This window comes from Acanthochromis polyacanthus, chromosome 24 (genome assembly GCF_021347895.1).
Source record: "Acanthochromis polyacanthus isolate Apoly-LR-REF ecotype Palm Island chromosome 24, KAUST_Apoly_ChrSc, whole genome shotgun sequence".
In the NCBI taxonomy this organism is placed as follows: Eukaryota; Metazoa; Chordata; class Actinopteri; family Pomacentridae; genus Acanthochromis; species Acanthochromis polyacanthus.
The window spans coordinates 563,965-578,293 of NC_067136.1; the positions used below are offsets into that span (position 1 = coordinate 563,965).

Below are 14,329 nucleotides of genomic sequence, written 5' to 3' on the forward strand. Positions count from 1 at the left end.
TACAGTAAATAAGGAACTTTCCTGCTGCTTTTAGCACTCTGGCACTGATTCTAATCTGATTGTCTTTGTTCTTTTACAATGATATCAAAGCTGAATCTAACCAGTGATCTGTGGTTCATTATAGTTTCTATGTAGAGTTTTAAATCTGGTTTCTTCTCTGCAGAAGTGATCATAAAGGTTGTTTCTCCAGATTCTGATCCTGCTGCTTCATGTCTGACTACAACCTGTTGAACTGGTTCACAACAAACAGATCAGGAGTTTCTCTACAGGATCAACAAACAACACAAAAACCAGACTGACTTCATTGTCGTTACACAACACCCCTTAACTACAGCTCTGCTGCTCCTCCCTCTGAACCAGGACGTGTTGTTCTCTTTACCAGGATAAATAGCAGAAGTATTTTGTTCTTCCTATAATGTGACTGTAGTATTCAGTAAAACCCACAGAGTCATGTGGAAAGTCCACAGTGTCACATTTTCTCAGTAACATGACAGTCATCGTCTGAGACCAGGTTGTTAAATATCATTCAGATCATTCAAACCATCAGCTGTCCTTCACAGAAGGTCAACTGGGCTTCCTGTCATCAGGGTAAACTTTGTCTCATCATTTATTTAACATGTAAACACTGAAGAGTCACATGTTCCATGTTGGTCTTTTATTTGTGTTCTGTGGAAACAGAAAGTTCCTCGTTCATCACATTTAGGTTGTTGTGTTTCTCCATAGATCTGATTAGTGTAGAAAACATCCAGACTGTAGTTTACCAGAACTTCCTGCTGCTCTGTAGAATCTGTTTCTACAACCAGAGACTTTAGAGACAGTCTGTCTGAACACAGATCATGTTCCTCTGGACACACCATGCTAAAGATAAAGATAGTTTAAGTTTATTCTGAAAGTTTAAGTCTTCTTCCTGTAGTTCACAGACATGAAGAAGCAGTTTGCTGTTCTCAGACCTCATTAACTCTGCTGGATGAAGACTGTTTTATTGATCACACAGATCTGTGCAGCAGGAGAACCAGCTCTGGAACCTCATTAAATGTTTTGAATGTCAAATGTGGATGCAAAGTTTCTGATTCGTTGGTCTCCTTGTCTATTATCTTCTTTCTGCCTCAGGACTCTGACAGTCTGCCAAGATCAACAAATAAACCACACCTTAGTTTGTGATGAAGTCAAAATGAAACTGATCTGTGAGTTCAGAGGATTTTCTCTGTCAGGTTGAATCATCTTCTAAAAACTGTAAATAATCAGAGATGAATGAAGACAGAGAGCAGCAGCCTCCATCTTTACTGAGCAGAAACCACAGCAGGAAAGTTTAACGTTGCTTCTTTCAAACATCCACTAACAGAGAATTCATCAGAGACCAGATTTGCTGCAGGTCATAAAGCAGGTCTGTCTGAAAGGACTTCCTGTACGAGTCTCTTCCTGCAGAGGTTTTCTTCATGAACATGTAGCATCCATCCCATGTAGCTCATGTATTAACACTGTTAAAGTGGTGGTAGAACTACAGACGGGGTCCTGGGTCCTAATTTACTGCCTAATAAATAAACCTTAGCAAACAGGAGATAGAACTGAAAAACTATCCTAGAACTTTGATGTAAATTATCATTGATGGTGCCTCCCCTTAGCAGGAAAATGTAAATAAGCTCCTCTCAATCCTCGTTTTATATTGAAAAACAAATTACATTGATTATGTTGGGTCAAAATAACAGCGAGTGACCTACCTAAAAAAAAAAGGTACTGTGACATCCAGAGAAACAACTAAAGGACCGGTTCCAGCCCGTGAAGTTTTGACGAGCTCTACGCCGTTTTAGGGAAGTCATAAAATTGTTGTCCAGATGCAACACTGTTAGCACTTAGCTGCCAGTGGCTAGCTTGTTAGCTCATGCTAGCATTCATTCATTCATTCATGTTCATTCTGCCAGCAGAATGCATTTCACATAGCATTTATTGAACATTATTGAAATACCAGTTATTAATCTGTTGTTCAGGACATTAGCTTTACTTTTGTTTGTGTGTTTTCAGGTTGCAGATCCATGAACAACCTCTTGTAATTACAACAATATTTCACAGCAGGTCTGTAGATAGTGTGATGTTGTCGCACTGTAACGTGTTGCTAATTTATATGCTTAAGGAGCTAATCTTCTAAAGCTCAATGAAAAAACAACAGACAGTAAATTATCACTGAGTGACCTTGTCCAGTTTTTTCTGTGCTGAACAGATGGATCTGGTAGCACTGAGCCTCTGTTAAACACCTCAGGAGACAACGATGCTGAGGGTGATGCTGCCAAAGCAACAGCTCCACCTGCTGGTCAACCAACGCCACAAGGTGAGCTCTGACATTCAGGAACGCTGTTGGTTTTTTAAGACACATTAATCAATTTAGATGTGGAAATTCAATTGAATTATTCTGTAAAATTTGAATCCACTATAGGAAAATAACATTTCTGAAGGAGGTCATATAAAAAATCATATATATTACGTTGTTTTACTTATTTTTGAGTGAATATGCTGACTGAATCCATTTAGTCACACATTCATGTCCAATAAACTTTTTAAATGTAATGAAATAAAGAAAACTGTTATTTTTTTTAAATCCAGGAATGGCTTCATGACGTTGCAGGTCCAGCTGTAGGAATGAATCAGGACATCTATGTTGACCCCTTGGATGTTCCTGGTGACCAGAGGGAAAAGTTCCATCCTCCAGCTTGTGGCACAGACGGGAACACTCAAAAACGTAAGCATCATGGCACTTCCCAGGCCAGCCAACATCAAAAGTAAGTGTGGTCTACAGGTCCTTGAAGGAGAACACTGTACCATCCTTTCCTGTTGCAGTAGTCGGTGGGATAGCTCTGTGGGCCAACAACAGGGATGAGTGCTGACCAAAGCAGCAGCACACATGGGGAATCCTGTCTTCTTCTCAAAGCTGACATGATAGCCTGGACTTCAGGGACAGTTTTTGGCCTCTTAACGTAGATCTTTCTGAGTTTGATCAGGGCCTCACACACTTCCCAGAAGATGCTGCAGGCTGTGCTCCAATACCAAACAGGTTGGTGACATCATGAAGCTCCACATTACTGGAGAGCTTGTAGATGGTAACTGCAGTCCTCTTCTCTAACGGCACCGGTTCCATCATGTCAGTGGTTTGACAGCTGAAGGCCTCTGTGGGCATTCTGAAGTGGAGGTTCCAGTCTTTCTCCAGACATTTCTGGAGAACTTCTGCTTCCCAGAAGGAATGGCCTCACTGCTGTGGTGTTCTTTCTCTGTACCATGCATCTGCTATTAATAAAGGAAGGCCAGTCAGTGGAAACATGTTCTCAGTGTGTAGTGTTGATATTTTACTGAAGTGAGTAAATCATTTATTCCTCATAATCATTTATTCCTCATAATAAATGGAAGTGCTAAAAAACTGTTGGCATAAGAACAGTATCATGTCCTATTAATAAATGTATGACATTTAAACCGAGCACACACTGTCACAGACCACAACTAAGCTCTGGAAACCAGCCAGCTGTCAGTGTTGCTCACATTTGCAGGAAGGTAAGATAGCTAATTAATGGCTGATAACGGACCATCAGGGTGTTTGGATTCAGCCTGTTGAAAGATAAGCTTAACGTATTCTGCTACACATGTCATCCATCTCTATATCCTGTTGGTTTCATTTTCCTGAATCTGTGAATGCTCCATAGACTTGTTGTGTACAGACCTACTGCTGCATTTGCTCCTAAAATCCTGTCAATAATTTCCACCACAGCCTCCAGAATCTAACTGGGAATGAGGTAGAAAAAGTCTCACAATATAACAAATAAACAACAGAAACACCCCCAATCACTGAGATCCAGACTCACATGGGTCTAGAATTATCCCAGGACGTCGGTGTTTGGTGAAATATAGAAGGTAATTTGTGGGGCAGTTATTACTTTACCAATTACTGACATGGAGCATTTACACAGGATTAAGATCACAGACTGTAATTATTACAAATCATCAGAGGTCCCATGTGAACAGGGCTTCATTTACATTTTGCTCATCTCAGTGTAAATTTCTCTTTTTGAAAACAGGAAATAACATAAGACACAACCCCGATTTTTAGTGAAAAGAAAAAACTCACAGAAATAAATGAATCAGAGAGAAGTGTTGTTTTTTTGTTTTTACATTCAGTTTAACCCTCCTGTTGTCCTCATTTATGGGCACCAAAAATATTGTTTCTTTTTCTGAAAAAATCCCCAAAAAATCACCCAAATTTCTGACAATTTGCAAAACTTTCAGGAAGAAAATTTCAATAATTCCTTCAAAGTTTCCCTTAAAAGTTTAGTTGAAAAAAATCCTCAAATTTGACAAGAAAATTCCAAAGTAAAAATCTTCCAAAAGAATCCTAAAAATATCTAAAGTGATTCCATGTTTATCAGTAAAACGTCTAATGTTTTCTTAAGAACATTCACATAAAAATCAACCAAAATCCAGCGATATTCGCTGGATTTTGGTTGATTTTTATGTGAATGTTCTTCAGAAACATTTTTAAAATTTCTTTCTTTTCCACCAAAAAATGTTCACAGATTTCCCAAAAATGTTGAAAATGTGGACATCAGAAGTTTCACTGTGGAAATAGATTTTTTCCCACATTTTCAAACTTTAAAACGTGTTAATTTTAACCCACAGGACCACAGGAGGGTTAAAGATCTCCCTGTTGGAGTCCAGTGCAGTTTGTCCTTTTCCTTTTGTTCCCTAATTACTCTCAGTTCAGTTTTATGTCAGGCCTGATGCTGATTGGGGTGTTTTAGCCTGAAAACATGGAACAGCTGCTTCACGTTCACCTGTAGTCAGAACGGTACTGATGGTTTATTTTATTGTGCATATATACATTATTTACAGTGGGATGTATTTACACATACATAGACTTCATTTTGTTTTAACATTACCAATAAGGAAAACAGAAAAATAACCATAAACTCAAAAGGGAAAAAGAAAGAAAAGAAAAATACTAATAAAAATAAATAAATATGTAATATTTATTGGTGTTGGTGTTTAAGTGATAGATAAGATTCAATATCTCGCCATAGTTTAGCTGTATTAGGACAATTAAAAAGAGGTGGATGATATTTTCTGTGGCTAAAGAGCAAAAACAACAGTTTGAGTCAATGTCAGTGAACTTTGATATCATTTCATTTGTTGGGTAATATCTATGTATAATTTTAGAATCAATTTCTCTCATTTTGTTGTTTATGCAGTAATTGAATGGCATCATTCTTTTTTTTTCCAGTTAATATCAGGAAACTGTAAATTCCATCTGGCTTTGCATGTAGGTTGGGTTCGTTCTGTTGTCTATAGATTCTCTTATTTTTTTGTTGTCGCATTTTTGGTGAAGGAACTTGATACCATTAATAAACAGATGAGTGTTCGCTGTTGGATTTGGCGCCATCTGGTGACCTTTCATAAGATGAAGACGTCCTGCTGGCAAACTTTGGGAGATTCCTTTATATTCTTTGTATTGAATTGGAATTTATGAATGAAGTTTTCATATTGCAATACTTTACCATCGTCATCTACCAGATCTTTAACAAAAATAATTTTTTTATCACTCCAAGACTGAGAAAAAAGTGATTTGTTCTTTTTGAGAATACAGCAGTTGTTCCAGATGATGCATTTGTGAGGATAAAAGTTATGACTGTAGCAAAGTTTCCAACCCTGTAATGCTTGTTTATAGAAATTCTAAAGTTTAACTGGCAGTTCTGACACACACTAGTTGCAGCTCAGTAAAAAACGTTGCCCTCCTTACTTTTCAAAAATATTATTAGGGATAAAATACCACAATGAATTAGGTTTAGTGATGCACTCCTGCAGCCATTTAACTTTAAAGGTGTAGTTCAGATCAAAGAAGTCCAACATTTCAATGCCTCCTTCTTCCTTAGGACCTGTGAGGACATTCTTCTTCAGGTGTTTATTTTTCCAGGTAAAGTTAGTCAGCAGCTTGTTGATGTCCGTAGAAGTAGAGTCTTTAACATACAATCAGAGTGCTGGATAAACAAGTCTAAATATGCCTTCAGCTTTGCTTAACAGAACACGACCGAAAAGGGACATATCTCTCTGTAACCACATATTATAAATTGCTGAGTTTTTTTAATTTTTGGAACTAAATTTTGTTGTTGCCGTTCCTCTATGTTATGACATAGGTGAATACCCAAATATTTAACACTTTTTTTAATAGAAATATTGCAAATAGATGAAGCGTCGGCGTTATATAGACACAGAATTTCACATTTTGCTTTATTTAATTGTAACCCTGAGGCTCCAGAAAATTCTTCAACCAGGCAATAGCTGGGCTGACATGTTTGGTATCTTTAAGAAAAGGGCTGTGTCGTCTGCAAGTTGTGTTATCTTAAGTTCTCTTTGAAATATGTTGATGCCTTCAAATTTGTTACTGTTTAAGATGTATATTGATAACGTTTCTACTGATAATAGGAATAAAAATGGTGCAAGAGGACATCCCTGGCGTACAGAGCGTTGGATGGAAAATCGTGGAGTAGTGTTGGGATATAACATTACACAGATATTTATGTCTTTGTAAAACATAGTTATAGCTTGTTTAAAACTTGGGCCAAAGCCAAAGGAATCTAAGGTTCTAAAGATAAAACTGTGTTTGACGGTATCAAATGGCTTATAAAAGTCTAGAAACATAATTAAAGAGTCTGTAAGAGATCTGAATCGTCTATTAGGTCTAATACCAGCCTCACATTGGAACTTATGTGTCTTTTTACCATGAAGCCTGTTTGAGTTTCATTAATAATATTGTTTAGCCCCTTTTTCAGCCTTCTGGCAAACATTTGCGCAAATATTTTATAATCTATGTTTAAAAGAGTTATTGGCCTCCAGAACGGTACTGATGAGCCCTCGGTCCAGCGTAGACGGTGACGTCAGGGCTAACGGCAGACAGACTGACCGTGTCCGTGAGCCTGATGGTGGAGGAGGACAGCAGCTACAGCAGCTTTACAGGAGCAGCTGGACCAAAGAAAACCACTGCTCATCCACAGCAGGGTCCAGAGAGAGCATCTTTGGTCTGCTGTACGTTTAAAAGCCCCTCTTTAGTTTAAAAATCTAATTTATACCTCCATACTTTGCTTACAGGAGTAACACACACGGCTAGCCTTAGCGGTAGCATGCTATGTTGCTAAGCACGGTTCGCATTTTACATTTTCTGTTCAAAACATTTCGTCTGAGCACCAAAATAAATACATCAAGCTCTCACTTTACATCATTCTAGAACCGTCCAAAACAAACCAGTAGACTCTGCATCCACATGTTTTAGAGGATGTTTTTACCAGACTGATATCTTAGCATCTGACTCCTTCACTGCCAGAGATATTCTTAGACCACGCCTTCCACTTCATATTAGACCACGCCCATCTAAGCTCTGATTGGATATTACAGGTGTTGGTGAATAAATCTCCACATAGGTGATGTCTTTATAGATAGCAGGGACAATCATTGCTGCTACTTACCATAAATAAAGAACATTAAGTATTCAGTGGAGGTTCTCATCATGTCCTCACTGCTAGAAGGTCCTGGTTAGAACCTGTTCTGGTCTCTGTCTGTGTCCATGTTCTCCCTGCTGGGTTCTCTCCAGGTTCCTCCTACAGGAGAAGACATGCTGAGGTTAATGCTGGTTCTACATCTGAGAGTGTAGTCATGTGATGGACCGTTACCTGGCCAGGTGAACCTTCATCTTCAGTAAGTTCAGATAGACTCTGCCCCCGATACCCGACAGGATATATATAGATGATGGATGGATGGATGATGGATGGATGGATGGATGGATGATGGATGGATGGTGTCATGGCCCCGCCCTCTCCTGCTTGGCGCTCTGGTAATCAAGAACAGCTGTGCTAAAACACAGCTGACTCGAATGTGCAATCGAGGGCAGCTGCTCACAATGAGCAATCAGCTCTGTATAAAGCCTGGCTCTCTCCACTGCTCTGACGCTGGGTCATTACATGCTGCACTCTGTTGCGAGCACATCGCTATCTGGACTCTGTTTCTTTGTGGATATCCTGCCTGCTCCGTTTTCCCCTCTGCACCCCTCCTCTGTCTGCTCCTGGACTACCTGCTCCTCAGTCATCACCACATCCCCGCCACTGGCTACCTCAGCTCTGCCCCCCCACCCTGGTCTTCTGATCCCCTGGATAATAGTGAGTCACCCTCCCTGTTAGTTTAGTTTTATTTTAGTTTTCACCTCGGCCGTCTGGTCCACCCTTAGTTTAGTTTAATTTTGCCCCCTTCCTGTTTAATCCCCTGTGCCTCCCTAATGGAGTGATTTTGTGTTGTTATTAAACTCATATTAATTCACCCGCCTGCCTGTTTTGCCTGCTGCTTGGGTTCAAACCACCTCATTTGTAACAGATGAATGGATGGATGGTCCTACTAGAGTCTTCTTCATCCTGTCCATCTTCCTGGTGTTCCTTGAGGAGCTCAGAGTTGTTCACCACCGTCCCAGAGACACAGTTTTAGATGTTCTGGTGTTTTATTATCCAGGTTTTTACATTTTGGTGTGGAAAAAATGCAGGTTTTTAATGTTTTGTTGACAGAATATTGTAGGTCTGTGGAAGCTTTGCTGCATTCATATTCAGGTGTTTTACATTTCATTGTGCTACCATCCAAATGTTTAAGATCTGGGTGTGCTAATACCATACGTTCCAGACTATAAGCCACTACTTTTTTCTCACGCTCTGAACCCTGCGGCTTATAATGATGTGGGTAATGTAGGGATTTTTACGGACGAGCTTCATGCTGTCAATACGTTTAGCTTCGTCACATCAGAATGAAATTGTCACGAACTAAGGAGGGCTGGACCCGAGCAGAGAGCCACGCTTCCACGACCAGAGGAGATTTAGAATGATTTATTTTAGGAGCGGGGAGCGGCTGGTGTAGTGGGGGTTTTTTGGCCAGGAATGGGGGGTCCAGGCAGGCACAGAAGGGGTCCAGGCAGGTATGGGGGTCCAGGCAGAAGGAAACCGGTGAGGAGTTGCTGGGGAAAACGGACAAGGGTTCTGGGTGGCTGGATCCCGGACAGCTGGGTCTGAGTGGAAGCAGGAGAAGACAACGTAAGAAAAACCAAGGCAGGAACTTAAACAGATTGTGCTAGAGAGCGAACTGAACTGCGTGGTTCTGGTTCAACAATCTGGCAGGGAGTGGAAGGATGACCTGGTTCTTATTGCAGTGGTGTGTAATCAGGTCGATGATCGTCAGCTGTCCGGGAGCCGTAGAGGTGGTTGATTACCTGAGTGGAGTCGAGCTTCTCAGCTGACTCCACTCAGGCACCGAGCTGTAGGGGGAGAGACAGGGCAGAGGAGTGGATGGGAGACAGCAAGACAGACAGGGCAGAGGAGTGGATGGGAGACAGGCAAGACAGACAGGGCAGAGGAACAGGAGGGGGGGAGAGGAGCATGAGAGGGAGAGAGATGGGGAAAAAGGTATTTGGGATGCCAGATGGGAAAGACAGGGGATGAGAAGGGAGCTTTGACAGAAATTACTGAACAGGTCACAGTGGTTCAATGAAACTGTTCAAATTCAATCAAACACACACTAAATTCTTCAGTCATTCTGTGCTTCATGCATACACCTTCTCCATGGAAAACACATGAAGGAATGCATCTGATGCAGCTTTTAAGTTACAGGCAATCGATCTGCCTGTCGAAGGAGAATAGAGCTGCTGAAAGGATTTATTTTGAGATCTAAATATTCAGATCAACCCCCGTGGACGATGTCACATGATCGGTATTCGGCCCGTCAATTGGTGCACCTCCTCCGTCGGACGTTGCAAACCGATCAAAATGTGCAGCTCACTCCTTTCTGTCACATTTCATTTGTCCATCCCCCACTGCTGAACGTGACAAACCGAATATTCGTCTCATCATCGCCAAGTTTTACATTCTAGTGTGTAAATATCAAAGTTTTTTATGTTGTAGTGCTTTAATGTCCATATTTCATTGGGTTAATGTCCAGATTTTTACAGTTTTTTACATTAATATCAAGGTGTATGATGCTTTTAGTGTGGTAATATCCAGATGTTTGATGTCTTGTGATTGGATGCAACCCTTTGGGGGTCTTTCTGGGCATGACCAAGTGGAAGGAGACTTCATGATGAGACCTGGATCTCTGTGGAGGGATTACATATCTCATCTGGCCTGGGAATGGCTCAGAATCTAACAGGAGCAGCCAGAAAGTGTTGCTGAGGAGATGGACCTGAGAATGACCTGCTTCATCTCTGGACAAGAGGACTAAAAGGATGGACAGACTGACCAGATATACAGAACAACAACCCTCTGTGATGAACAAGCTTTTTTTGTGCTTTTGATGTGAAACCAATGAACTGCTGGAATCCTAAACTTCACCACACATCCCACTGATACTTCTGTTCTGTACTAAACTAAATATTTAAAGTCCTCCAATGGAAGAACATTCATCTCTTTACAGTTTAAACAAAACATTCCAGAGCTGTCAGAACCTGTTTGGACCTGAAGCGGAGAGATTACACTATGAAGGCAGAAAAACATGTCAGAGCACTTCCCCCTGCTTGCTCAATGCTGACACATGGACCTGTTCAGCCAATCACTGAGCAGAATTTTATCTGGTTCTAAAGTTCACCTTCAGACACACAATAAACTATTTCTCTGAACAGCTGTACCTCACAGCTTCACCTGAATCATCAGTAAATGACTTTACATTAGTGTTTACAGATTAAAGTGTGGTTGTTGTTGGATATTTGTACCAGTGTTGATCAGAGGAAGAAGAAGATGAAGAAGACGGGGAAATGGCGGCTGAAATATCTGGATTATCCTGTTGTTTGGTTTGTTCCTCTAAAGGTGAGTTAATCATGTTCATACGTTCAGATCTAATATTCAGGAGGTTGTTTTATAAAGACACGTTTTAGAAACTTGGTCTTTTCTCCTATTTCTTGTCTGTGCATGTTGGATGGACAATTAAAAACAGCAGCGTTTGGTTTATCAGTGAGTCAGTAATCAACACATCTCATGTAACCAGTCAGAGGAGGAGGAATCATCAGTGTGTCCTCTAGATCTCAAAAGACAAATGCTGAATGTCCTCCTGGACTCATGAAAGTCTGAAGTCAAGCGATTTATCAGAACTACAGAAATGAAGCTCCACCCTGCATCGTTGTTGAGGTTGACGTCTTTCTAGCGGCTCTATTTTTGTCCTGTTTCTCTACGCTGATGCTGCAGCTCACGGCTTCCTTCCGAAAAATAATGTGATGACCTACAAAACGTGGATCATTAAAAGAAATGCGTTTTGCAACAGGTGTGATTATAGTCATTGTGAACTACGTTGCCCATGATTCTTTTCATGTAGCACGTTCTGTTTACGCAGCCAATGAATTGTTAACGTGTTTGCGTGACGTACAGTGAGCCAATAGGGTTTGGTAGAGCTGCAGTCAGCCAATCAGAACTCAATGATGAGTGCGGAAGAAAAACACAGCGTGAGGAAGACACGAGTGGACGAGAACAGACGCTGCAGTTTGGCGATCGCTCTACCGTAGTTCAAAGTGAAAGGCAGCTAGGCTAGCTGCTAGCTGCTTGTTTTTACTAGCTTGAAAAAGTTTAATCGTGAACTCAAACGTGGACGTTTAATCGTCAGAGACAGTTATAAACACCAGCCTCTACTATAACTGAGGACCAGGAGAGCTGGGGACAGTTTTTGAGGACATTTTGCTAATTAGCCTGTTGCTATCGCTGTGACGGACCCTGCTGCTGAACTTGGGTGGACACACCTGTTGGTGTTGCCTCATCTTTAACGTAAACTCTTCAGATCTGCTTTGGATCTGCATCTTGGATTTGTGAGTAAAACGAGCGTCTCTCTCTGAGGCACAGAGAGGGTTGTTTTAACTATTAAAGGATCCAGGGAGCGTTTGTTTTTATCTGTACACCAACTAAAGGGCCCCAACGATGAATAAACACACACACACACACACACACACACACACACACACACACACACACACACACACACACATATATATATAAATATAACTGAACATTGAAAAGTACTAAAACTGACTGACCACGCATTTTGTTGAAAATATTGTATTTTCTTATTTTATTTCATTTTTATTTTTATTTACAACGTAAATTTAGATTTCATGAAGGTTACTTATTTTAAATTATTAGTTTCCCGGATCATTTTGTTTGACCCCAAGAAAATATTAAATGTGTTATTGTTGTATAAATTATTTGGTTGACCTGAATAATTTCATATTATTGGAGTTTATTAACATTTTAGACATTATTACTTGTTTCTGGGGAAATACACATGCAGCTCATAGGTTTTGAGTTCGGCTAAAATTGAGGCTAAAATACTAAGCTAGCCTAATATTCTACTTCCAGCACCAGGAAGGGGTTACAATAATAATCAGTAAACAACATTAATATGTAGTTTCTGATTAAACTTTGTTTTATTATTGCATATAGTTCCTGATCCAAGTGTTGATCAGAGGAAGAAGAAGAAGAAGACGGTCAAATGGCAGCAGGAACACGGGTGCTATGCTTTCTGATCATCTGTTCTCTGGTCTGCTCCTCCAGAGGTGAGTTATAATGTTCATTTATTCAGAGGTTGTTCTGTAAACACACGTCTTAGAAACTTGGTCTCTTCTCCTTTTGGAGAAAAGACTTTACCGTAACAACAGGTTTGGGGATGGTTTTGAATTTGTGGGTGTGATTGTTGCTAACATGACCAGCAGCTACACATGTGGATAAAACTGTTGGTACCCCTCAGTTAATGAAAGAAAAACCCACAACGGTCACAGAAATAATTTGAATCTGACAAAAGTAATGAATAAAAATTCTATGAAAATTAACCAATGAAAATCATACGTTGCTTTTAACTGTGGTTTAACAGAATTATTTAAAAAAATAAACTCATGAAACAGGCCTGGACTAAAATGATGGTCCCCTTAACTTCATATTTTGTTGCTCAACCTTTTGAGTCGATCACTGCAATCAAACCATTCCTGTAACTGTCAGTGAGACTTCTGCTCCTCTCAGCAGGTATTTTGGTCCACTCCTCATCAGCAGATGCTCCAGGTGTCTCAGCTTTGAAGGGTTCCTTCTCCAGATGTTTCAGCTCCTTCCACAGATGTTCAGTAGGATTTAGATCAGGGCTCATAGAAGGACACTTCACAACAGTCCAATGTTTCCTCTGAGCCTTTCTTGTCTGTTTTTAGCTGTATGTTTTGGCTCATTATCCTGTTACAGACCCATGACCTGTGACTGAGACCAAGCTTTCTGACACTGGGCAGCACATTTCTCTCTAGAATACCTTGATAGTCATCAGATTTCACTGTTCCTGCACAGATTCAGACTCCCTGTTCCAGATGCAGCAAAGCAGCTCCAGAACAGAACAGATCCTCCATGTTCCACAGCAGGGACACTGTTCTTTTCTTCATATGCTTCATTTTGTGTCATAGAGCTGATGTGCCTTTCCAAAAAGCTCCAGTTTTGTCTCGTCTGTGCACCAAACAGCTCAGTGACTACTGTAACCCCAGAAACAGGCCGACTGACTGATTAGCAGTTTGTAGACACTGTGATGCTAATTAGAGGACACACCTTGATTGAACATGACCCTATGGTCACATAGTTTTCAGTCTTTACTGGGGGGTACCATCATTTTTGTCCAGGCCTGTTTCATGAGTTCACCCTGAACTCCCATGATGCATTGCAGCACGACAGTTCAGTCATAGTGACCAGTTCTGATCGCTACATTATTTTTATTACTTTTGCAGTAAAATAAGAATTTTCTAACCTAAAACATTGGAAACAGTATAAAAAATATATTAAAAATAAAATAAAATAAAACATATTAAAAGTATATTTAATGTAAATAAAATGCGTAGCGTACAGCGCTGGGCTCTGATTGGCTCAGAAACCGTAGCATCATTCTCCTCTGTCTCCTCTGAGTGTAGCGCATATGGTACATAGACTGTATATTACAGATATATTATATTTATATGCAGTCTATGATACGGTGCAGCAGCATTCAGTATCCGGCCTCTGTTTCACAGACGTCTGATCAGAAACTCAGGACCAGGAGAGTCGGTCAGAGCGGTCTGTGTTTGTTGTGCTGAGCGGTGAATAAAACCTGCAGAAACTGTCCTGTCCTACTGGGGATGTTTAACATGGAAGACAGCAAAAGATATGAGCATAAAAACACTAAATAATTATAACCTGACCTACAGCCCTGGAGACGATGAGTCCACCAATATTTAAGGGCTACAATGCGGTCGCTACTTCAGAGATTTTCATCAATTGCGGGAGGATCTGGAATGTAACGCCTG

At 40.5% G+C, this 14,329-nt stretch overlaps 1 protein-coding gene and 1 long non-coding RNA gene across 4 annotated transcripts in view; one reads left to right on the forward strand and one right to left on the reverse strand.

Moving 5' to 3' along the window:
• The window catches only part of LOC127532619 (uncharacterized), a 46,035-nt gene that overhangs the window by 6,012 nt on the left and 25,694 nt on the right, over window positions 1–14,329 (forward strand). The window lies entirely within an intron of this gene.
• Window positions 1–14,329, reverse strand: part of LOC127532640 (uncharacterized) — a 32,610-nt gene that overhangs the window by 3,587 nt on the left and 14,694 nt on the right. The gene's annotated exons all lie outside the window — the stretch shown is intronic.